Below are 25,229 nucleotides of genomic sequence, written 5' to 3'. Positions count from 1 at the left end.
GTTGAGTGAAAGGAGCCAGATACAGAGGAGCACACACTGTATGATTCTATGTACAGAAAATTTTAAAGAGGCAAAACCAATGTATGGTGTTGGAAGTTAGGACAGTGGGATTCCCTGGAAGGGGGTAAGTGTGTATGTCGGGGGGTGGTGGTGAAGGGATTTCTGAGATACTGGTCATGAGTGTGTTCATTTTCTGTGAAATCGTCACTGAGTTATATATTTTATGTAAACCCCCCGAGTTATACACTATGACCTGTGTTCTTTTTCTATATAGGTGATATTTCAACAGCATATATTTAACTGACATAAAAGATACGACTTTACACTTAAAAAGAGCACCTTGACTGTTGAATGGAAAGTGGGTTGACTGGAGGCAAGAGATGGAGAAAAGCAATTAAAAGGTGATTCCTGGTGACAGGAGTCTCTTGGGACTAGGTGGGTGCACTGGAGAGGGAGCAAGGGGCAGAGTTCAGATACTATTGAAACTGGAAAAGCTGGCGTTCGTGCTCCCTGATCCTACCGGAACCAACAAGGAGAGAAAGGGGTTGGTTGAATCTGTATGGGCGCTTTACTCAGGTGGCTGGCAATCCGAGAAGATGGTGGGTTATGTACCCTAAAACCCATGTCAACATCCGTCTCAAACCAACCTTTCTATGAGGGGAAGACAGAGTAGGTAAAAGGTTTGGAATAAAAGGTTAATAAGGTAAGAGTTAGAGGCAGTGGTTTTCCTTGGATTTCTTTATTTGCTGATCAACAATCCTTTTCCAAAAAAGTTTTTTTTTAATTGATTTTGTTAGAGAGAGAGAGAGGCAGGGTGGGGACAGGAGAGAGAGAGACATCACTTTGTCATTCCAGTTATTTAGGCATTATTGGTTGATTCCTGTTTGTGACCTGACTGCGGATCCCATTCACAACCTTGGCATATCAGGAAGATGTCTTAACAAAGACATCTTAGCAAATTGAGCTCCCCATCAGGACAGACAATTCTTTATCCGCATCGCTGATGTTCCCTCCCTGAAACACAATGGCTCAGGCACATCCTGATGACTTGCAGACCCTCTGGTCCAGAGGCTGAATTACTTGTCAAGCTCCTGGAGTCACATAGGTCAAGCATTCCAATTCCTAGAGTAACAAGGTTCCATGGGCATAAATCAGTTAAGCCTACCAATAAAACTGAGTAATGGGAGATAGGAAGAAGGAAGAACGAAGTAAACTCCTAGTTTGGAATTTGGGCAACTGAGAGGATGGTAGTGATGCCATTACCTGAGATGGAAAACACCACAGAAGAATCAAGTTGGGGGGGAAATCTATAGCTTGTGAATCAAGACTTCCTATCACCTCCACTGGTGTGAGGCTGATCCTAGGGGAAATGGAGAAAGTCAAAGTGACTCGGAGCAGCTATGACCTTGCCAGTCCTGAAATGACCCCTGAGCAGAAAAATAAGGAACATTCCCATTCAGAACGAGATATTCTCTTCCTAGAATTCCCCAGTCCCCCCTCCAATTCCTCTCCACTCCCTTAGCGCTGGATCTAACAAGCAAACTGCCACTACATAGAGGGATGCCAAAGGTAGCCTTACCCTCCTCTTTTTCAGCCAGAAAGCAGAAAATTCCTTTCTCTTCCCTATAGACCATAGACAGTTGCAAGCAAAGAAAAAACTTTTACCGGGGAAAAAAAGGAAAGGATCCCAAATCCCAGCAGAGACACAGGGGAAGGGAAAATAGAGGGTGTTCTGAGGGGTCTTGGTCCTGACCCGAACAACAGGATGTTGACAGAGCTGCGGTGCTGGGGCTGCTGGGTGCTGGTGGAGGGGCCCAGGGCCAAGCTGGAGAGACGGCAGAGACCTGTTAGGAGGGCTTTGGGGTGGGCAATGCCAAGGATTCTGCAACTTGATCTTCTAGTCATTGGGGGAACCACTGAAGGGCTTGGAGTAGCAGTCAGGTTTGCATTTCAGATGGGGCCCTCCCATAGTGCTGGGGAGGCTGGAGTTGGGCAAAGCAGGTAGGAGGCTGTGATCAATCTCAGGGAGAGATGCCAAGGACTTGAAATAGGGCCCTGGAGGCAAGCGGAAGGAAAGGAAAATACAGTGCAAGGAGAGATCTGGGAGATAAATCTGGAGGTCTTGGGGACTGAACAGATTCAGCTGGGGAGGGAAAAGGGCTAGTCAAGGATAATGTTCTGCTTGGAGGGATGCTTGGAGTTGTGATATCTCAGTGGAGAGAATACAAGAAAAGACACATGTTTGGAGGAGAGGTTTGAATTGGACTAGTTGAATCCTGACCTGGTGAGAGCCTAGGTCCCGTTTCCAGAAACATCCTCATTGTTCAAGACACATCCCTACCCTTGCCTCCAGGCACAGAATCCCTGAGTGCTCCATTTTATTTATATGCTAATACTTTGTTTCTTAATAAGCAGCTTTTAAACTTCTGGGAAATAGCTTTCTATTTCCTGTAATTTCTCTGGTGTTGCTTCCTGGTAACCAAGCAAGCATCTAGCCTTGCTCAGAGAAGGGATTCAATAAGCCTTTTACTTTTTGCAGATTTTATGTGGTGTGAATCATAATACTAGAAAAAAGGCACAGGCACAGGAAAAGTTACCCTGCTCGGGTTAGAGGAGGAAAAACGCATTTTACTTCTGAGTTTCTTGATTAGCGTCTCTATTCCCATTGTTGGGAGACCGTCGTCGGAAGACTGGAGGTCCCCGTTCTTTCCTCACCCGAGAACGGCAGCTCAGATACTTCCTCAGCCTCTCTCCCTCCATCTGTGTGGTCAAATGGCAATGGATTGCTACCCATTCAGCCCATGGCTGTGAGGGGCATCAGGTAAACTAGCATTATCAGAAGACACTTTTGGAAAGTGACATGGGATAATGGGGTCATCTAAAATGGAACAGAAAAACTGAAATTAAAAAAAATTACCCATTGCCCTGGCTGGTGTAGCTCAGTGGATTGAGCACAGGCCTGCGAACCAGATGATCACGGTTCGATTCCCAGTCAGGGCACATGCCTGGGTTGCAGGCCAGTTCCCAGCAGGGGCCAGTTCCCAGCAGGGGGTGCACAAGAAGCAACCATACATGGATGCTTCTCTTCCTCTCTCCTTCCCTTCCCCTCTAAAAATAAATAAATAAATAAATAAAATAAATTACCCATCCTTTCAGCGGTCTGTCTGGGTTTGAACGTATCGGGATAGTTGAAATATTTATTTTCCACCTACCTTTTAGGCAAGATGTGGATGCAGCTGGCATTTATCCCCTGGAAGGATGTGTGACTGTGATATAAGGATAAGCTTTTTGTCACACAGCTTTAGAAAGACACGTGTAATGCTCGTGGAGAGAGGGCTGTGATTTTAACCAGTCATTTTGGCAAGCCAGTGAATTAAGCAGCACCCATCAATAAACTTCCTCTATCGTCCTGGTGGAGGAGGCAATGGATGGGCAGGGAACTCTTGGGTGGCCAATTCCACTTTCTCAGGTTTTATTGGCGACTTCAGGGAAAGCAAACAGCACTCAGACAGGCAGATAAGATAACCACTATCTGAAGTGTGAGCCTGCAATTTTAAGTTGTTTTTTGTTGTGAGTACATTAAATCTCATTTAAATGTCTTGCCAAAACTTAGGTATTCAAGCACATACCTACAGACAATTCATTCATCAAGCATGCAGAATAGATATACAATGTGAATTTCTACCTGCAATAATAGATTGGTTTAGTAGGCTAGGCATTAGGTAAAACCTCATGAATTGCTGATGTTCTGTTCTAGAGAAACAACAGTTCATATACTAAATAACAGTTTATAAGCAACAGTTCATATACTAGTTGTCAAGTGTAATTCAGACTCTGTCACTGGGAAATCCAGGTGACCCACAGAAGTCTTTGACAGCATTCGTGTTAGTCATTCCTTACTTATTGCATGTATCATGGTTTGGTGTGTTTCTAACTATCTCAAGGAGTATTGTATCATATCTCAAATGAAATTTACACTCTTGTATGTGTTTTTACAAATCAAATCATGCCATTGCACTCTTACTTAGTAGAAGACGGGTTAGTCGTAGAGAATGAAATGCAAAGGTGAGAAGTCATCACAATCATGCCTGAAGTCAACCACAGTGGAAATAGGTATCGGATCCGAATTATCAAGGTTCTTCTTCAAGATGTGTGCATGTATCTGTTCAGTGTAATTTGTTTCTGTGGGAACATGACTTAACCATAAAAGCATGCCTTTTAACTGGATAAATTACTTTGGTTCAATTGGCCTTAGTGTTCCCGAGTAGACATAAACAAGGCTAACCTATAGTAATTATACTGGGCATTTCACCGGGCTGCCATGGAAAAACTGTTAGTAAGACGTATTTCCAATAATGCCTGCTGACTTACGACCCCTATTTCCATGGGGGAGCCTCAGGAAGCTGAATCTTTGAGCTCCACAAAGCAGGACAGTCTGTCAAAGTACTATTTTATGTGTGTAGTAAATGGAGTGGTGCCATGCTTCACTTACTAGCAGCTAAGATTTTTGTTTTACTGTTTGAGAATTTTAGCAGTCAATGCAGATTGAACATGGTGAGGCACTGATATTGGCTACGGGAGCCAATCTGGGACATTTTAATTTGAGTTGAACTGAAGTTCAGGCCCTGGGTTATCTCTTTGAAGTCCCTGCGGGCCTGCTGGATTTCTAGCTGCTCCAGAGCTGCGCAGCAGCACCAGCACCATCCCTGTCTCTGACGGAGCCACGGCGGTGCCTCTCCCCGATCTGGCCTCTGCGCCTTCGCTCCAGCTGCTCCCTCTGTAAGGAACCCCTTTCTTACTTTTCTTTCCTGGTCATTTCTACTAGTTCTCCAGGTCCGAACTCAGGCACTGCCCCTAGAAGCCTTCCCCAACCTCTGAAGTTTGGCAAAGGACCCTGATTCTGCGCGTTCGCGGCTTTCTATTTATACCTCTATGCTATCACCAGCTCTTTTATGTTGAAATTACCTGTCGACCTAGCACAGAGCCTGACACTTGGTAGGAGATGGAAAATGGCTTTAGTTTTTATTGCACCACACGCCCTCCTCCCTTCTCCTTCGCGTGCTTGCGCGCGCGCGCGCGCACACACACACACACACACACACACACACACACACACACAGTGTTCTGAGACGACTCCAGACAGGGTTGGACTTCAAGTGGAATTTCAGGCTTGTTGAACGCCGGACTGGAACTGAACCGGTTTCTAGGGGAGACTGGGGACTCTGAGGGGAGGGAGAGGCCCTGACCTGGTTCCTCTCCAGAACATTTGGGAACACTTGGCGTCCTTTCACGCTCCGATTGTGGACTGTCCCAGAAGGGACCTAGCTAGAGCCTGAGCTGGCCTCGCGCGCCCTCTAGTGGTTCAAAATCGCAGCCAAGCATAGCAAGAACTGAACAGAGAGGTCCGGTTTTCTGCAAGGGGGAATCCGCATTAACTATTGAGATGTTTACCACACAGTCAAGTTATTTCATAAATACACAGCGAAAAATAAAATAATTAACTAAATGCATGCAAATTTAGACTTGGACAATCTTGCGGGGCCCTTGAAGGGCTTTGTGTTCATTATTTTGTAGTGCATGCTCTAACAGGCTGTATGTACCCAGTGAATAACTGAATATGTGCTCAATCAAAGGCAATCACTCTGTCATTGTCAGCCTGTGAAACATTAGCTCAGGGAGCTGGATGACAGCACGTGTTTCTCTTATCTTCCCAAGACAACTTCACCCCAGGTTGACTCAGGAATGAGATTTGGGGATGTCAGGAGTCTCGGCTGTATTCAAATTCCAGTCCTAGGGGAATCAAACTGTCTCTTTTGAACAAGGACAGTTTCTTAGCTGAATGCGTTCCATCACTTTGTGATTCAATAATAAGAAAATTACAGTTCCTGTTGGACACTACCAACCGTCATTTCAAAAACAGGAGAGGATGTTCTGTAACTGCCCCAAACCTACACTTCTTATGGGACCTAACTTTCTGAGTCACTTAAGAAACAATAGCAGAATATACCCACTTTCCCCAGAATTGCTCACACGTTTAAATATCACCTCCTCAGGGAAGATTCCCTGAGCTATGGGACCAGCTCGGCTTCCCACAAGAGCCGCCTGCAGCCCCAGATGACATCAGAGCCCTTGTTATGCCGCCATGTAATCAGGGCCTGGTTTGTTTTCCATCTGTTTTCCCCACCAGAAGCTCAGCCTCCTAGTGCAGAGGTCTTGTTTGTTTCTCTGCCACCCCCCCACCCCAGAGTCTAGCACAATGCTTGGCACAGGAGATGCTGAATAAACATTTGTCAACGCCTGATAAAATCCAGCAACCCAGCGGGTCACTGCCTGCAGAGGAGACGTGTAACGCGAGGTCACAGAGGGAAGCTGATTTGGATTCTTACTTTAGGGGCGTGAGGGGCTCCTTCACTCAAAATGAGTAGAAGGAACATATGGTTAAAGATTCAGTGGTAGCTGGTTGGGATGGTTGAGATTAGCACCCAGAGGACAATGCACATATGTAGCCACATGAATGTAGGGAAAAGAGAAACTCGGAGTTCTCTGCTTAAATTCCCGAATCAAGCAGGAACCTTCATTTCCATGCCTCATGGGGCTGCATTTTTCTGCCAAAGGCCTTGTGGGGGTTGGCCTAAACTCTGGCGATGGCTGACCTAAGGATTATTTTATTACCTCAAAATGTGGGCGTGGAGTTTACATTTCTGAAGGCATATTTTTGAAACACTAAAACGAGATGAGACTGTACATACATGGAAGATTTGGAAGTTGCAAGGAGAGAAGGCTGGAAGTGTGCAGACCCGAAGAATATAACAAAGGGCAAGAACAAGACTATAATGAAGAATGAAAATATGAGACAAGGAGAGAGGAGATGGAGAAGAGAACCGATGTGTTCTTCTTTTGTCTCCTTCAGATTTCCATTGGTGTCACTGACTACCCAGAGATGAATTGAGCTGAACAAGCGGCATGTCTGAAACCCAGTATTGTAAACACGCATGCACTTGGAATCCCACAGGAACGCTGTACGTGTGCGTGCGTCAGCAGGGACGCATCCAAGTCTCCGTAGGCTTACCGGGACCGCGCGCAGCTGTGTGCACACTTTCAGCCCTCCTACCCCCGACACGCTTCACTTTTGAGGGAGGGTGGCTGTGTGCATGATTGGAACGAGCAGACCCGTTCTAACTTTCTCTGCTAGGATTGTCCACCAAAGAATGTCCAGTTTAAGCAAAAGTCTTAGAAGAGTTTATTTGAACCAAAATGACAACAGTGGCCAGCAAAGAAAGTCTCAATGGATTAAGAAAATGCTCTGGAGAATGGCAGTTTTGTAGCTTATTTGAGGAGGGTTATGTGAAATCCGTTGGTGGAAGATGAATGGAGTGGGAGAAGGAAAGCGGAAAAACCTCTGGGATTGGATGGAAGGGAGAGATGCAAACTTCCTTTACGTTGGTGGACACGGGAGAGCTGACAATGAACATTTGCGGCACAGAGAGGTGGCATGTGGGGAACAAGATAGCAGTGAGGGGTTCCGTGGCCTTCTGCTCCGTGGCAGTGGGGATGCTCCCAGAGGTCTGGGAAAAGAGATTACTCTGCCATTTCAGAGTGGAAATGTCACAATAGACAGGCTTACCTAAGGTAAAGGTTGACTTTTGTCAAGGAAGCTACGGGCCTCAGACATGACTACTGTCATGACCTGCTTTTAGTTTGAAATTTTTATGTTCAGACCATCCTATGTGATTATTTTCAGTCTTTGAGTGTCTAAGGCCCACCATGTAGGCCTCCCCTGAGCTCGTCAAGTTTAGTATGTGGCCCCTTTTTGGTTCACAGTTCCCCCTTTTGGTCGTTAATCAACACACAGGATGCATCATCCTCTTGGCTGAATAAGGTACTCCCATGGTGCTTAGGGGGGCTCCTTCCTGGGAAGTCTTAGTGTCGGTGTTGGTCTTGCTGAAATGGTGGACCACTGGGGGTGGGGCAAGACCATAACCTTGGATGCAAATCAAGGTCGAATTTTTCTCAAAAGGGAAAGGCAACTAAATGGGAGGCAGTCAGGTCTCATGGGCCTTCACTAAGGGGGAAAAAACCCCACTTTGGGTCATTTTTAACCTGCAAGCTGGCATGACCTAGGTTTTGCTGTCTGTCTCACTTTTCTGCATTTTGCATCTAATATAATATTTACTTATAGTTCAAGGGCACAGTCGTGCATCTCTTCAGTTCTCACAATCTGACCGTGTAATAGGTTACCATTTACTGGTGGTATTATTATTTATTATTAATTATTTTAATATAACCCATTTATTTCCCATTGGAAATACTCCAGTGTCATCCATTATTGACCAGATTCCTGCTAGTTGTGCAGTTAGGAACTGTAGCTTCAAGGTTTAATGGGGAATTGGGGCCAAAGCTATAAGACCACAGTGGTGTAAATTACAATTACCATCTAAAATTTTCCAGAGATCAAGAGGACAGTCAGAGCTTGATAAGTAAGTGTCCTGTGCCTCAGCATCTGATACGGTGGTCTTTTTTAAAAATGGCCACTTCAGTGTCCACTGGAATGAACACAGTTAGTAGTTTTTGTTGGGTTAAGAGGTGAGTGTGTCCCCATAATTGGGTGATAGTGTTTATACATCAAATTCCTTTCTCAAGATTTTTTCCCATTGACCGTCTTCAATTTCCCTTGTCCTTCTTAGTTTGTCTCTTTTTACTCATCAGAACTAACCAACTTATTAGGATAAATTGCTGCCTTTTAACTTTTCTCAAAGACACACACATCCCTTTCCATCCTTTTGTGATAGCATTTCTTCTAAATTTCAAAATAGAAACCATAAGCAGAGTGTCATTGACAATAGGAAGTTATCTTACACACTTTCAACAATTGTTAAGAGTTGGGCTATATAAGCACAAGGTCTGAGAAAAGCCCAGAGAACAGGTATAACTATTGTTCTATTATTATTAGCAGACAGGTAAAGACAATAAAACAGTGTCAACGTCAATTTGTCAGGTTCACAGACCTTCCTGATGTCTTGGGACAGCTGCTACCCCTGACGGCAGCAGCTTTCACCTTTGAGGGGTCTGTGCTGCCCGCTGGAGGGGGAGGTGACTGTCAGACGGGGCAGACGCCCCTTTGCAGTCAGGCACTTTTTTTTTCCCCCTGAGAAATGTGAGCCTTGTATGTTATCTGTAAGTTTAGCTGCACACGGATTAGTTAGGAATACTTGGTAAGGTCCCTTCCAATGAAGTAGGAGAGAGTCTTTAATTTATGTTTTTTCCAGTGGACAATTTCTCCTGGTTGTAAGTCATGATCTTTGAAGTCTCCATCTTCCAGGAGCACGCTGTGAAATAAATAAGTTACTAATTTATTCATTTCTTTAAGTCCTTGACAGTAACTCAGAAAGTCTCCATTTAGGAAGGTTGGTTCATAGGACCCTTTGTCCAGATGCATAGGGTGACCAGTGACTGTAAAATAAGAAATGAGAATATAAAATGAGAAAGGCCATATATAAAGGCCTTATATTTTTTATACAAATATAAAATGAGAAAGGCCATATTTACTGAAAGGAGTAGCTTTCAGGTTGAGGAGCACTATAGGGAGAGCTTTTGGCCAAGGGAGATCAAAAGCTTTAAAAAGCTGTCTTGTTGCACAGGCTCCCAGCAGCACAGCCCTTCCCTCGCAGCTTTACAGGGGGCGCGTATAAGACTTAGTGCCGAGCAAAGGCCAAAAGGGACTTCCGGCCAGGATGGAGGCGTAGGTGGAATCACTGTGCCCCATCCCACAATTAAATTTAAAGACAACGAAGTTTTAGTAACAAAAATGCAGCCATAACAGAGAAAATTGAACTGTACGGAAGTCCGAAGTCCGACAACAAGGAACTATTCAGCCAGACCGGTAAGAAGGGCGGAGTCAGCGGTGCAGTGGGGTCGGGCTGGAAAGATCTTTGGTCCAACCGACACAGGAGCGGAGTCGGAGGCGGTTGGTGGATGCCAGGCGTGGGGTGGTGACAGGAGGACCCAGTGAGGGCACAGGGCAGCTGGCTGACTGCGTCACACATTTGCGAGCAAATAAACCAAGCGAAGGAGCGAACAGTGAGACAGACCGCTCAGACTAGGGCCCCAGCAACGGGAAGTAGAGTCTGAAAGCACCAACTGGAAAGATTTTCTCAGGGTCGAGGGGCCAGGAGAGGCTCCCAGGCTCACAGAGAGTTTGTTGGAGAGACCACAGGGTCCTGGAGAGTACATGGGCCCACACACCCAGGAACCAGCACCAGAGGGGCCCAATTTGCTTGTGGGAAGCCACAGAGGGGACAGAAATCTGAGAGAGAGCCGAGCGGAGCAAAGCGCCATTTTTTCCCCTCTCTGACCCCGCTCCCACATCAGCGTTGTAACCCAGCTACTGGGTCGCCCTGGTGAACACCTAAGGCTCCGTCCCTCATACATAACAGGTGTGAACAGACCAAACACTATGACTCAAGAACAGCTCACAGGCCCAGAGCCTATGATTCTAAGTGACCAAGAACTACCCAACCTTTCAGATGCACAGTTCAAAATACTGGTGATCAGGACGCTCACAGAATTGGTTGATTTTAGTCACAAATTACAGGAACATATGAAGGCTAAACTGATTGCAATGAAGGGAAATGCGCAGGAAACCAATAGTGATGGAAAGGAAACTGGGACTCAAATCAAGGGAGTGGACCAGAAGGAAGAAAGAAACAACCAAACAAAAGAATGAAGAAACAAGAATTCAAAAAAAATGAGGAGAGACGTAGGAACCTCCAGGACATCTTGAAACATTCCAACATCCGAATTATAGGGGTACCAGAAGGGGAAAAGAAACAGCCGTGAGTGGAAGATGTATTTGAACAAATAATAAAGGAGAACTTCCCCAGTCTGGCAAAGGAAATAGACTTCTAGGAAATCCAGGAAGCTCAGAGAGTCCCAAAGAAGTTGGACCCAAGAAGGAGCACACCAAGGCACATCACAACCACATTAGCCAAGATTAAAATGAAGGAGAGAATTCTAGAAGCAGCAAGAGATAAGGAGACAGTCACCTACAAAGGAGTGCCCATCAGACTGTCAGCGGATTTCTCAAAAGAGACCTTATAGGCAAGAAGGGGCTGGAAAGGAGTATTCCAAGTCATGAAATCCAAAGACCTACATCCAAGATTGCTCTATCCAGCAAAGCTTTCATTTAGAATGGAAGGGCAGATAAAGTGCTTCTCAGATAAGATCAAATTCAAGGAGTTCATCATCACCAAGCCCTTATTCTATGAAATGTTAAAGGGACTTACCTAAGAAAAAGAAGATGAAAAATATGAACAGTGAAAGGACAGGAAACTCACAGTTATTAACAACCGCACCTAAAATAAAAGTAAACTAAGAGGACAGCTAAATTGGGAGCGGAACCATAGAAATGGAGATCACATGGAGGGTTAGCAACAGGGGAGTGGGAGGAGGAGAAGGGGGGAGAAGGTACAGAGAATAAGTAGCATAGATGGTAGGTAGAAAATAGACAAGGGGGAGGGCAGGAATACTATGGGAAATACAGAATCTAAAGAACTTGTGACACATGGACATGAATGAAAGGGGGGGAATGGTGGGGGAGGGATTTTCAGGGTGGAGGGGAGTGAAGGGGAATGGGATGGCTGTAATGGCATAATCAATAAAATATATTTTAAAAAATAAAAGCTTTAAAAAAATTTTTAGTTGAGTTTTAATTGTGCCATTTGTATATTTTACTAACCCAGAGGACTGGGGTAAGAAGCCCAGTGAAAATGTTGTTGCCCAGGCCAAGGCTTACAGACAGGCTGCTGTCTTTGTCCAGAGAAGAGAGTCCCCCAATCACTATGTAACCATCTGAGAAAACACCCAGATTGTAACTAACACATGTGTTATGAAAACTTACAGATCACAACTAACACATGTGTGTCTCCTTGAGACAGTGGCATTTGGAGAAAATCCAATGGCCATACTTCACCTGAACCCAAAGGAATGGGGAAATATCCTTGGGATCCATGGAGCGATTTTCCAGGGTCATATTTGGGACACATAGAACATCTTCTATACACTTTATGAGCCACAGGAGAAGGTTTCCAGCAATACAGGGGTTGGCAAAAGTGTGTTTACAGTTGTGAATGCACAAAACAGAGTTTACTCTTATATTACTCATTAATTGTGTATTATGTTCCATACAAACAACTGTAAACCTACTTTTGTCCCCACCCTGTATTGTTTACTTCATGAAATCATCTTCTAAGGACCTCGATGTGTTAGCTCAAGTGCATATTGAAATGCATACAGGTAATCGAGCTCCTACAGGTGGATTGGTTTTCTAGGGTCCAAACCAGATCTGCTTATCTGGGTCACAATTTCTGCCCCCCACTTTTTTTTCATATCCTGTTTTCTTCTTCTGTAGCTGTTTGTTGGAACTATAAGAGACAGTCTTATGGACTTAATGGGAAGCAAGGGGCATCCTTGGGTCTGAATAATTTGGCTGTTTAATTCTGCCTGTCTAGCTGCAGCATCAATCACATGATCTCCTTTTTCTTCCATGGTGGCAGCGTTAGAATGTCCTGGAATTTTGATAATTGCCCATTGTCTTGGTTGCTGTTTGAAATCTAACAATTGTGCAACCAGTTTTTCATTCTGCATGGGCTGCTCTGAGGAAGTTAAGAAGCCTCGCTGCTTCCATAACATTCCAAAGTTGTGAGCTACACCAAAGGCATAGCAACTATCAGTGTAAATATTGGCGATTAGATCTTTGGCTGATTGACAAGCTTGAGTTAGAGCAATCAACTCACCCTGTTGGGTAGATCGTATTCAAGTGAATAAAAACCTTCAGTTAATGTCCATCGTGGAGATTACTGCACATCCAGCTTGGTAATGTCCCTGTTCATCTTTCAGATGCAATTCATCTGTAAACCAAATTAAGTCAGCTTTGTCAATAAGTTCCCTATAAATCATTCAGGGGAACAAGAAGGTGGCCAGTAAGCGAAACGCATTTGTTGGATGTATTCATCCAAACAAGGCAGCAAAATTACTGGGTTAAGATTGTTACATCTTTCCTTTTTGAGAAAACACTAAAGGGCAATGACATTGGTGCCTCAGAAGGCCTGGAGACCCCAGGGGCCTTGGAATGAGAGGCCATGGCTGTTCTTCTGGAGGATGTGACAGTGGTATATAGGGAAAGGTCGCGACTGGGGTTGAGCCCAGGCTGAGGCTGTGGGGTTCACAGAGGCCAGAACAAGGACAAGGAGTGGATTCTCGTCACCAAGCTGGGATGCCTGGTCAAGGACATGGAGGTCAAGTCCCTGGAGGAGCTTTGTCTCTTCTCCCTGCCCACCAAGGAATCTGAGATCATTGATTTCTTCCTGGGGGCCATCCCTCGAGAGCACAGGTTTGAATGTTACGTTGGTGCAAAAGCAGACCCACCCTGGCCGGAGGACCAGGTCCTAGGCGTGTATCTTTGTTGGGATCTCCAATGAACATGTTGCTCTGAGCGTTGGGTGCCCCAAGGAGGTAGTCACTGCCATTCATGGCACAATCATCCTGGTCACGGTCTCTGTTGTCCCTGTGCGGTGAGGCTACTAGGGAAATAAGATCGGCAAGCCCCACACCATGCCTTGCAAGGCTCTGTGCTGACACACCTCATCCCCAAGCCTAGGGACACTGGTGTCGTCTCAGCTCCTGTGTCCAAGAAGCTGCTGCTGATGGTTAGTATCGGCAACAGCTACACCTTTGCCAGGGACAGCACTGCCACCCTGGCCAACTTGGCCAAGGCCACCTATGATGCCATCTCCAAGACCTACAACTACCTCACTTCGACCTCTGGAAAGAGACTTGCTCACCAAGTCTCCCTACTAGAAACTTACTGACCATCTTGTAGAGAACTGCACCAGAATTTCTATAGAGAGGACCCAGGCTCCAGCTGTGGCCACCACATAATTTTATACAAGAAAAATAAAATGAATTAAGCCTTTTTTTTAAAGACTGTTACATCAAGTTCAAGTAACACTTGGTACAGAAAGCAAGAGTAGGTCATTAGTAGCCAGTCGACTGACAGAAGTGTTCAGTGTGATGAGAATTCAGTGGAAATTCAACTGAATGAGGAGCACAGGCAGAGGAGAGCCCGTGACCAAGTCTTCTGTTCGTTTGCACGGCACGGCTGTAGTGGAGGTGGGTGTCATGCAAGACGGGAACCTTTTAGCTACTAAGTCTAGCTATGGACTGTAATATTCTGTAGGTCTGTGATGATCTCTATGCTTTGTATTTATTTATTAAACAGATTATTTAGTTTTAGAGAGTGGGGAAGGGAGGGAGAAAGAGAAGGAGAGAAACATTGACATGAGAGGGAAACATTGATTGGTTGTCTCTTGTTCATGTCCCAACCAAGGCCTAGACCGGAGACCCAGACCTGTCCCCTGACCAGGAGTCAAACCAGCGCCTTTTGCTTCGTGGGATGATGCCTGTCCAACTGAGCCACACTGGTCAGGGTGTGCTGTCTATGTTTTTGAGTTAAAAACTCCTAAAGTATTTCCTTTAACTCTGTGTAAAAATGAAAAAGGTTTCTATATAACGCATCTCAGAGAAGGAGATTTAAATAATGATATTTTTAGAGATTTTACAGCTCAGTTCCCTTCTGGGTTCCATTGAACTGGATCAGATGGATCTGACTTTAATAAGACATAGAGGCTGGGCCATTAACGAATAATTTGGAATCCAGCTGTGACAATATCCAGTCAGACCTAGGGGCATTCTAAGCTGTTATAATGGTTAATTGTGTCCTCTTGAGAGTCTAATATGTCCTAGAACCTAAAAGTAAATCATTCATGTATTGGATTAGAGTGGAATTTATGGGAAACTCAACATCATTCAAATCAGCCTTTAGTATCTGAAAGAAATAGGTGGAAGTCTTTGTATGTCCCTGGGGCATTGTTGTTCAAGTCAACTCCCAATGTTCCCAGAGGAAAGGAAAGAGGTATTTACTGTTGGTTTTTTTAAAAAGCAGAAATGCTGAAAAAGGTACTATGTAAATCTATCACTAAAAAATATTGGTAGTCTGCAGGAAGAGCTGATAATAGAGCATGTGGGTTTGAATCATAGGATGTCTAGGAATACATTTTATTTTTTAAAAGATTTTATGTATTTATTTTTACAGGGAGGGGAAGGGACGGAGAAAGAGGGGGCCAGAAACATCAATGTGTGGTTGCCTCTCATGTGCCCTCTCCTGGGGACCAGGCCCACAATCCAGGCACATGCCCTGACTGGGAATTGAACCAGCGACCCTTTGGTTTGCAGGAGTGCTAAACCCACTGAGCCACACCAGCCAGGGCGGTGTAACTATTTTATATATAGCTCTAAGATTCTGTACAAATCTCTATCCTTCTCCATTAGGTTATTATGCAGGAAGGATAGGAGAAGTACAGGGGCTCACACATGGAATTACAATTCCCTCTTAAAGTAATCTTGCAAAATGAGCTTAATTCCAGCTAGTGCATCCGGTCTAAAAGGATACTGGTGAATATTAGGTAGAGCAAAGTATTGTCAATAGTTGTTTTAACAGGAGTGGCTGATTAAGTCTTACTAGTATTTGTACTGGGGAAGGCCCAGAGTTACACTGGGACACCCTATCACAAACATTCCGTCAGTCTCAAGATTACTTTCCTCTTGTGGAGGTTCTGTTAAAGTCACTATTTCCCTAATTGATTCAGTATTTGACTTATTTAGTTCTAAACAAATTTCACCCTCTGGGAAGAGGATACATGGGCATCCTTGATTTCAATAAAGTCTTACCATATCAGGTAAATGGGGAAGATCTGATGAGCCAAAATATACGCTGCCCTGTGACATTTCCCAGTTAAAAGGGAACAGATTGATTGGACATTGGTTGGTTGGCTATGCCTGGCATTTGTACAGAAGCTTTACTCCAAGGCAGAAGGCAACTCGGTTGAAGAAGGTTAAGAATAGATAAAGTAGCCTCGTTATCCATTGTACGAGGGCCTTAGTAGTTTCCTCTGTCATGGTGATTTCCATTTCTCCTGAAGTATCAGGAAGGAGAAGGGGAACTTTCCTGTCATGGTCCCCGGAACAGCCCCATGCTTGCTTCTGTTTATTTTGTTTTTCCAAATCCCAATTGTTTTCTATAATCCTTTTTAAGGTGACTTGGCATTTTATAATAAGGACAAATTCCCCTGTCCCCTTGTCTCAGAGACTTTTGGGAAGGTCTGACCTGATCTGCTTAATTGCTAGCGGTACACGTTCATGATTTTGGCACCTTTGTCTTTCTCTCTTTTGAATAGTTGGAGATAGTTGATCAGCTAGAATGGCCAGTTTATTGGTATCCAGGATCAGCCAGTGTAGCTTATACATTTTAATAAGAATTACAAGCCCTCTATCTAGTCCTTCCAAAAATGTCAATTTAGCAAGGGGTCATCATAATGACCCTTAAAACTATTTGAAGACAGACCTGAGTATTGTTTGAAAGTTTTCTGGAATGTTCGAAATCAAGCACTGTTTCATCTGGCTCTCTTGCATTGCTGGGTCTTGGTCTTGGTCTTGGTCTAGTCCGTTTTCCAGGGAAAAAATGCCAGGTATGGTTTGGAAAAGCGGGTGGGCTAATTCTCTGCATTTATCCTGGTCTGTCTCTGTTTTTTGTTTTGTTTGTTTGTTTGTTTTCTTCTTCTTTTTTTTTTTTTACTTTGGAGAGAGAAAGGAAGGGAGGGGAAAGAGAGAGAGAGAGAGAGAGAGAGAAAGACTTGTTGTCCCACTTATTTAGGCGTTCGATGGTTGAATTTTATATGTGCCCTGACTGGGGATCAAACCCACAACTTTGTCGTACCCGGACAGCAATCTAACCAACCGAGCTACCCAGCCAGGGCCGTCTCTCTCTGTTGTAAAAAGTTTTCTATGGGAGTTTCTCAGCAGACCTTATTTATCTACTTGTTGTTTTCCTCTCAGAAACCAGTAGGTGCATTCATCATCATAGGTCTGAACAGCCAGGACCATGTGTTCTAGCAGTTAAACCAAATCCCTCTGTGAACCAACCCATCAGAGTCCTGGAGAGGGATGGGGAAACCTTTCCGTGGGTTTCTCAATTCTGTTCTAGTCCACGGAATGCATACAATGGCTGGTTCGCCTCCACCTGACACCAACTTTCCTCCAAAGGGAGCTGCCAGATTTCCTTGTTCCGAGGTTCCCCTAGGAGAGCAGGGAGCTGCAGTGGGGAGGTGCATGTAGATCAGGGGGAGAAGATAGAGGAGGGAAGAAGAGTAAGTCCTGACGACAAAGTAAAGGACAACCCAGTGGGGGCAGGTGAAGAAGAGGGGGGAGGGGGTGTTGGCACTGAGCAGCTTCAGAACCGTCTTTAATTCAGAGACAGTCTCTAAACTCTCCTTATTAACACCCTGGAGAGAAGGAAGTTTCTCTGTGTTACATCTCAGAGGTTTCTATTTGCCAATTGGGGTAAGCCTCTTGTCCATTCAGTTTGAGTTTTAGATCCCACTCCCCCCCCATGGTGTGCACACACATACACAAATTTAGGTGTTAAAAAACTCTTTTTGGCCATCTTATTAAGTTGATGCTGCTTTTTGGTTAAATATTCCCATTTTTGTCAGTACTTGCAAGCAAAGGCTTCCTGTACACTGCTCACTGCACATGTGTAGGAGAACTAGTGGGGGCAGTGGTATGAAGCCATGCTGGCCTTGGAGGCACGATTTGCCACGTTGGCCTTGGAGACATGATTTTCCATGTTAATTTTAGTTTTATTTTGAGATCTGCAGAGTCTGGATAAATTTCCAGTGGTATCGTGGAGTGGGTTGAAGTGTGCTGCTTATGGGTTGGGCTCCAAGGGCCTGTCACCACCCAGGTCACTTGAACCATCCGCTCAGGTGTCTAATGCTACTATGAGGACTCGGAGCACAAGGTAACCAGCCTTTACATGTGTGTCCTCAGGCTAGCCAATCCTCTAATTACAGTTCTGTTGGAATTCCCTACAAAGCTCTCCTCATTTTGAGGGGTGCCCTCAAATGCCTCCACATAGGTTTTGCATCACCTAAGGATACCTAAAATTGGAGCTGGAGGTAAGGAAACACCCTTTATCTTAGAGCCAAACAAGTCTAGACTCTGGTTTATCCAGGGCAGGGCTTTGTTCAGGTGCGCAGTAGGTGGTTCCAGTTGAAAAGTGAAACTTAGGAATCAGCCACTCATTTTTCCCCTCCTTCCCCTGAGTTATCTCAACCCTTATCCTTAGCCTGGACTATCTCTATCCTTAACCTTGAGTATTACCCCAAGTTTTTTTTTTCCTTAAGAACAGCTCAAATAATGTCTGGGCCTCTGACCCTAAAACAGGGAAATCAACAATTCCAAGAAAAACTCACCCAAGTTCACCTGATACAAAGTGAGGAGCTGGGCGCAGTGGGTTCTGCTGGTCCCTAGCCCCCCATCCAGGTCCGCAGGGTGGTCCTCGGTAGACTTCTTTGGAATCCTGCCAACTATGCAAAGTAACTGTCCATGAAAGAACAGCCAGCCTACCTGAGCCAAAATGGTGAAAGTTGCCGGGAAGCAACATCTCAATGGATGGAGAAAGTGCTCGAAAGAATGGCAGTTTTCCCTGGCTGATGTTCATCAGTGGGTTGAGTAACAGGCTGAGAACCAAAAGGCCACCAGTTTGATTTCTGGTTGGGGTACACGCCTGGATAGCGGGCCAGGCCCCAAGTTGGGGCCTGTGTATCTGTACATCTAGAGATGTTTCTCCCTCTCTCTTTCTCCCCCCCCTTCTCCTCTCTCTAAATAAATAAACAAAATCTTAAAAAGAAAAGAATGGTAGTTTTGCAGTTTATTTTATGCATTAGAATCAACCCCTCTTGGGTCTTTGGGTGATATGAAACCCAAATGTTGGTACAAATGTATATTTAAGAGTATAAATAAGTTAAACATGTAGAATTACCAGTCATATTATAATCAAGGGCTATGTGAAATTGTGGGGGGGGGGAACAAACTTTCCTCTGCCCCCCAGGTTCTTCTGGCTGGTCTAGTCATCAGATAGACACGAGACAGATTAGGGGAAGAAAATAACCAAATTTAATACCTATATGTGTATGGGAACCCTGCATACATGAGAGAGCCAGGGACCCCGAATGCACGAGAGGCTCAGAGGGAGAAGGGAGCTCAGGCACTGAGGACGTCCTGAGCCAGGGATCAGGTGAGGTGCCTTGGGGCTTCAAAGGGTCACTGCAGGATGATAAGAAAAGCAGATGTTCAGCAAAGAAGAGTTTGCCCTGCCCTGTAGATAGATCGAAAGACGTTGTTTCTGATAATCTCCCATTATCAGCAAGGCTTCTAATTCAAGTTCTTCCAGGAAGTCAGTGGAGGGGAAGAAGTTTCTTTTGAAGCGGCTGCTCAAGTTCTCTTTAGTGCAAAACAGTCTGCTTACAAGAGACCCATCTTGGGCTGATTTGTTCTGAACCCCCCCGCCCCCCCCCCCATTCATTGGTGGGAGGTTGAGGGAGTGGGAGAAAGCAAAGCGGGAAATCCTGGTGATCGGAGGAAAAATAAAATGGAGCGACAAATACTTCTTCTACACTGGTGGATACAGGATACTTAATTATTAACCTTATAGCACGTGGAGTTGCTACTAGGGGAACAAGATTACAGGGACAGGTTCTATGGTCTCCCGCTCTGGTAGGGTAGATATGACGTGAGGGGTCTGGCAAAGGAGATTACTCTGAGATTCCAAGAATATGTTATCTTAGATGCAAAAAGACAATAGACAAGCTCAGTTTAAGTAAAGGCTGACTTTGTCAGGGAAGCTGCAGGCCCAGGATGTGACTACCATCATAAGCTCTTTTTACTTAGGAATTGTTATGTCCAGACCATCCTATGTGATTACTTTTGGTTTCTGAGTTTGTAAGGCCCGCCATGCAGGCCTCCTCCAAGCTTGGCTGGTGTGGAGTATGGGACCCCTATTTCATCCACAAGATCAAGCTTGGCTGCATTTAACAGAAAAACTCAAAAGAAGAGGCTTAACAAGATAGAAATTTTATTTCTCCTTTATTTCAAGAAGACAGCAGGCTATCAGGGTTTGTTTGGAGGTTCACGGGTCAGGGACTTTTCATTTTATTACATTATTGTGCACAATTTCTATTTTTAGAGTCGTCTCATAGTATAAGAAGGCTGCTGAAGCTCCAGTCATATGCCTGCTTTCCATCCAGCAAAAAGACTGGATTGAGAAGAATGTGCCCTTTACTACTGAGAATGCTTCTTGGCAGTTGCACTCACAACTTCTGCTTACATCCCAGTGACCAGACGTTTTCTTAATGACCGCATCTGACTACAGGAAAGATTGTGAAAGATAGATTTTGTCCCGGGATGGGGGTAGGGGAGGGACAGCGAGAAACGAGAGGCTCAGTTACTGCGAAAGGAGAATGATCATTTGAGGAGAGCATGCAACCTTTGTTACTGCCATCACGTGCACAGAGTCCCTGAAAGTGAGCCCTGCTTCCACATCTCCGGTGCGAGGTCAGGCTAGGAGAACATCCTCAGGACAAGGACCTGGCTTCTATCCCACTGGGGTCTTCGCGTGATCCGAAACCCAAAGGTGGGTACAAATGTAACTTAAGAGTATAAATAAGGTAAAGAATAATCTAATATTACCAGTCCCATAATAATTAAAGCCCTCATGTTTTCAGGGAATGTTTGTAATCAAACGTTCCCTGAAAACATGCATGCAAAATGCATACAAAATCACCAAATAGGACTAGCCAAGATTTGTAATGTTGAACTTAGATTAAGTCGAGACAGCTCTTTAAATTCAACTAACTCCCATTGTATGAGTTCAGAGACAATGGTTGAGTATTTAGGAGATAAAGATTCTTCATTGTTTCTTCTCATCATCTTTTTTTGTCCACCAAGAAATACTGGAGTGGATTAAGATTCTGTTCTGGATTTTCTCATTTTAATCCTTTCTTTCTGCGATTTCCCAAATATATCACGTCTAAGAGTGTGCCCTGGCTGGTGGGGCTCAGTGGATTGAGTGACGGCCTGGGAACCAAAGTGTTGCTGGTTCAATTCCCAGTCAGGGCACCTGCCTGGGTTTCGGGTCAGGTCCCCAGATGGGGGCATGTGAGAGGCAACTGGTTGATGTATCTCTCACACATCAATGTTTCTCTCCTTCCCTTCCCACTTCTCTAAAAATAAATAAATCCAATTTTTTTTTAAAAAAGGGTAGACTTATCTTTTGCCTTCCCAAATTTGTGTTCCTTTTGTACCCCCGCTGAGTAAACAACACCAGCTTTGGTTTGAGCCAGGGACTCCACTCTTCCTCACAGTTCCCATTCAATCAAGACTGCCAGGCATTCTACTTCCTTCTCTCTGATTCATTTTTCCAGCCCCTGCCATCAGCGCCAGGGCCAGGAGCCTCCACGCCTCCTGGTGACATCCATGCTGATCTTGCCTAAAATTCAACTCTGCCCCAGTCCTGCCCTTCCTTAAATTAACTGTGGTAGTTTCAAAGAATTAAATCTAGACTCTTAACATGGCCTGGACACCTCCATGATCTGGCCTCTCTCTTGGTCCTCCTCATCCAGACCTTTCCACATTCCAAATTCCAGCCTCCTCAAACCTCTTTGACATCTGATGACCTCATGCCCTCTTTCACCGTTAGGCATGTGCACATTAGATTTCTCCCCAGCAAGATTCTTATTCCTCTTAGTTTCAGAGAGATGTCTCTTCCCTCTGAGTGTCCTCTCTGCCCCACAAGTTGGAGTTGGGCTCCTCTGCGCTCTGACATCACTGTGCACCCCTAACATCTGCTCATAGCAACTTTATGTTTAAGTGATTGTTTGCTCTACTAGCCTACAACCTTATGCTGGCAGGGCTGTATCCTTAGTACTTGGGACAGAGTCTTAGGTATATTAATTAGACTCAGTAAGTTTTGTCTTTAATTGGATTAAAGCAAGTTCCTCTCAGCCCATGGTGCAGATCCCAGCTGGACATGTTCTGGAGAGTTTGGGGAGGTTGTATGGCCCAGGACTCAAGACTTTCCTAGGTCTGCCTTCTCTGGCCATCTTCTTCATAACGGTGTCACAAAGAAGTGAGTGTCGTTCTAATGGATGCTCTCTTAGAACTCAGCAGTGAGACTGCAATGGGGGAAACCCAGGTGGCTAGATGAGAGTATTCTAGCAAATTCCCTGAAGGCAAGAATCATAGCCATTCTACCTCCTTCTATATCCGTAATGCCTATTAGAGAGCCAGACACAAGGGAGATGCTCAATGAGTGTTTCTTGAATCCATGAAGCAACTCTCCAAACCTGAGAAGAAGTTCTGATTAGCACATGCCATACATTTTTGATTAATCAAAAGGTGGAAAAAGAAAGTCTTCTAAAACTAAGATTAGGGGGAAGCCATGTTGGGGAGGGTGGCTACCTGTGAGACACATACACGGGACACCTTGCCCCACCAAGTGAGTTCTCTCAAAGTTAGGGTGTCTCACGTACACCCCTGCAAGGGTTCCTGAGGTGAGGACTCACTGAGCCTCACCTTAAGTTCCTCAAGGCAGCGGCCTTAGCTTTCCTTCTTGCTGGGGTCACGACAGAGTCCTGGACTGATACTGCCAGGCCTGGCTTTTCATTGTCAGTTGCTTTTTCTGATCCTTCCTGCTTCACCTCCCTCTGCTTGCCTTCCTTCCTGAGCCTGTGTTTTGAGAGGGCCTGACACACCAGGGGGTAGTGCCTAGGCCCTCGGGGACCCCCACCCCACCCTCATGAGAGAGAACATGAAATAGAAAATTAGTAGAACACTCAGCTGTGGAGGCCGATCCAAGAGAACCAGAGATGAATGTGACAGGGACCATGTCTGTGGAAAAGCTGGAAGAAGAAGGAGCAAGAACATGGATTAGCTTCTTCCCTGGCTTCGTATACATCATCTCATTTAATCATGACAATCCGGACATTGTGCCTATTTGTACAGATGAGGACACGGGGCTCAGAGAAATGAGCTGCCTTCCTCGCATCACAGAGTGACTGGGACCAGTGATTAGGCAGATCCTGGCACTGCTGTACGCAAATTACTCAGCCCCCAGATTTTGTTTGCTCCTCTATTAAATGAGGATAATCATGCACAACCCAGAGAGTTGTCTTGAGGATTACATAAAATAATACAATGATTAAGTAATGTGGCTCATATTCAAACGTATGCACTATAATTAGTGTAATTGTGGAACCCAGGTTCCAATGGCTTACTGGCTTTGCACTTCACAATGCCTTTCTGGCAGTTTTTTTTCTTTTTCTTTTTTGTTCTTTTTTAAATCACAGGGCTCTGCAGTACTTGTACTCCTGGGACTTCCAGAGGACAAGGCCCTTTCTTCAGTCAGGCTGACCTAAACAGAGCCGGCCCCCTGGTTCCCCTCCCAAGCCACAGCTGTGCAATGGAAAGCTGGATGGCTGAGGCCCCTAATGGAGAGCAGGCCTCCCAGTCTCCTCGGTTCCTCCCCTCCCCTCCCCTCGCAGTGGTTTTCAAATTAAAAGTACTAAGTGCTAAGGCCTACAAAGGAGAGGGGAGTAGGAGACACAAAAATATTAAGGAAGCGAGGCTCTCTCCCTAGGAGAAGGGTGTCAGAAGTCCACATGCAGAGCCACATCATTCCCACCTCTGAGGAGCACAGACCCTTCTAGGCTGGGCGGGCCACAAACAGAGCTTGCCCTCTCTGGTCCCCGCGGAGGTCCGCAGGCCGGCCGTGGTGGGAGCAACCCGTAGAGAGCGTGCAGCTGCGCACTTGCAAGTAGGGAACTGCTTGCTACTTCTCTCCGGAGACAAATCGAGAGAGAGAGAGAGAGAGAGAGAGAGAGAGCGAGAGCCAGCCCTAGGGAACCTAGAAGAGATGCCGCACCCTTAGGTCCAGCCAGCGACTGGAAGAAGGGGAAATGTCCAAGGAGTCTGAGAGAGAACTGTCATCCCAAGTTACAGACGCCGGGGGAGACCCCGTTGTAGAATTCCTCCTGCCCCTTTTCCATGACTCGGGCCCCTCTGAATTCCGCGGGTTCAGACCCAGGCAAGGGCCGCGCCCTCACCGGTCTCCCCGCGGGAACCCCGCATCTGTGCGCCGCATCCACAAGCCTCCTCCTAGCGTTTCCCGGGAAGGGTCCCTTCGCTGGGCTCAGGGAGGCGGTTCTCGGGCCAGGATTGAACGGAGTGGGGAAGGGGCCGGTAGCGCTGTTTTCTTTGGCAAACCACCAGAGAGGGTCCTTTATGTTCAAATCAGGAAGCTAAAAATGTGTCCCCACCCCATCAAAAATCACAAGTTTGTTTACATGTGATTTTCACAACTAACGGCTTTGATAACTGCTACATCCCTAGGTCTCCTAAGGCAAAAGGACCTTCGGTCTTCTCCAAGGAAAGTCCAAGGGGGGGGGGGCGGGGGTTGCTGACAGCGGCGGAGGACGGGGTGGAAACCAAAAGCCAACTCTGGGGGAAACGCCCCCAAAAGCCGTAGGAGGGACGCCCGAGCCGCCGCCGGGTGACCACGGGGCGGGGACTGCAGAGCGAGTCTGGGAGGCGGGGAAGGGGGGATTTTGTTTTTGTTTTCAGGGACCGTTTTGAGTCGGTAGTAAAACGCTTGCGGGTGTCCGCTCTGTGACGGCCGGCTCGACCACGTTTCTATTTCGTACGATCGCATCCAATTTCGGGCGGCCCGAGGGCCTAGACGTGCGAGGCCCCGCCGCTTTCCCCGAACTTCCCCGTCCAGCGCAGCCCCAGGGTCCAGACTCCCGGTTTGAGGAGAGCACGCCCCTTCTTAACCCCACGACTATTTCTGAAGGAAACAACACACGAGGTTGAAAAATAAAATCCAGGTGCGTGCTGGGACCTTCGCACAGCGGCGCAGGCCAGCGACGGTCACCCCTCGGGGGACGCAGGGCAGCCTGGCCCCCCAGGATGCCCTGGGCAGAAGCCACGAAGACAAGACCCCGCAGTCCACGTGGGCCAGACCCCGATTCTTGCGGGCCGCGGCTCCAGGACCACCCAGGACACCCGGCGTCCGGGGAACAATCTGGAAGCATCTTAAAACAACACCGGCGGAGCGCGGCTAGGTAGCCTCAGCGCCGCCGCCCCCTCCCCCCCTTCCCCGAGCGGGGCCTTCGGCGGGAGCAGACCCGACCTCTCCCGAGCCTCGGAGCCGCGGAGGAGAGCGTAGGGCAGGATCCGAACTCCTCTGAGCGGTGGGAGGGGCGGGCGAGTGGGGGGCTGCA

The 25,229-nt window shown here is 46.1% G+C and overlaps 1 pseudogene; it reads left to right on the top strand.

The window, feature by feature from the left end:
• LOC118978599 (40S ribosomal protein S2-like) overlaps nt 1–13,935 on the top strand; it is a 54,484-nt pseudogene extending 40,549 nt beyond the window's left edge.
• The last annotated feature ends 11,294 nt before the right edge of the window (nt 13,936–25,229 follow it).

Source organism: Sturnira hondurensis, unplaced genomic scaffold, assembly GCF_014824575.4.
Source record: "Sturnira hondurensis isolate 20B ecotype Veracruz unplaced genomic scaffold, ASM1482457v3 Scaffold0022017, whole genome shotgun sequence".
In the NCBI taxonomy this organism is placed as follows: domain Eukaryota; kingdom Metazoa; phylum Chordata; class Mammalia; order Chiroptera; family Phyllostomidae; genus Sturnira; species Sturnira hondurensis.
The sequence above is the reverse complement of the archived record's forward strand: the minus strand, read 5'-3'. Positions and strand labels throughout refer to the sequence as shown.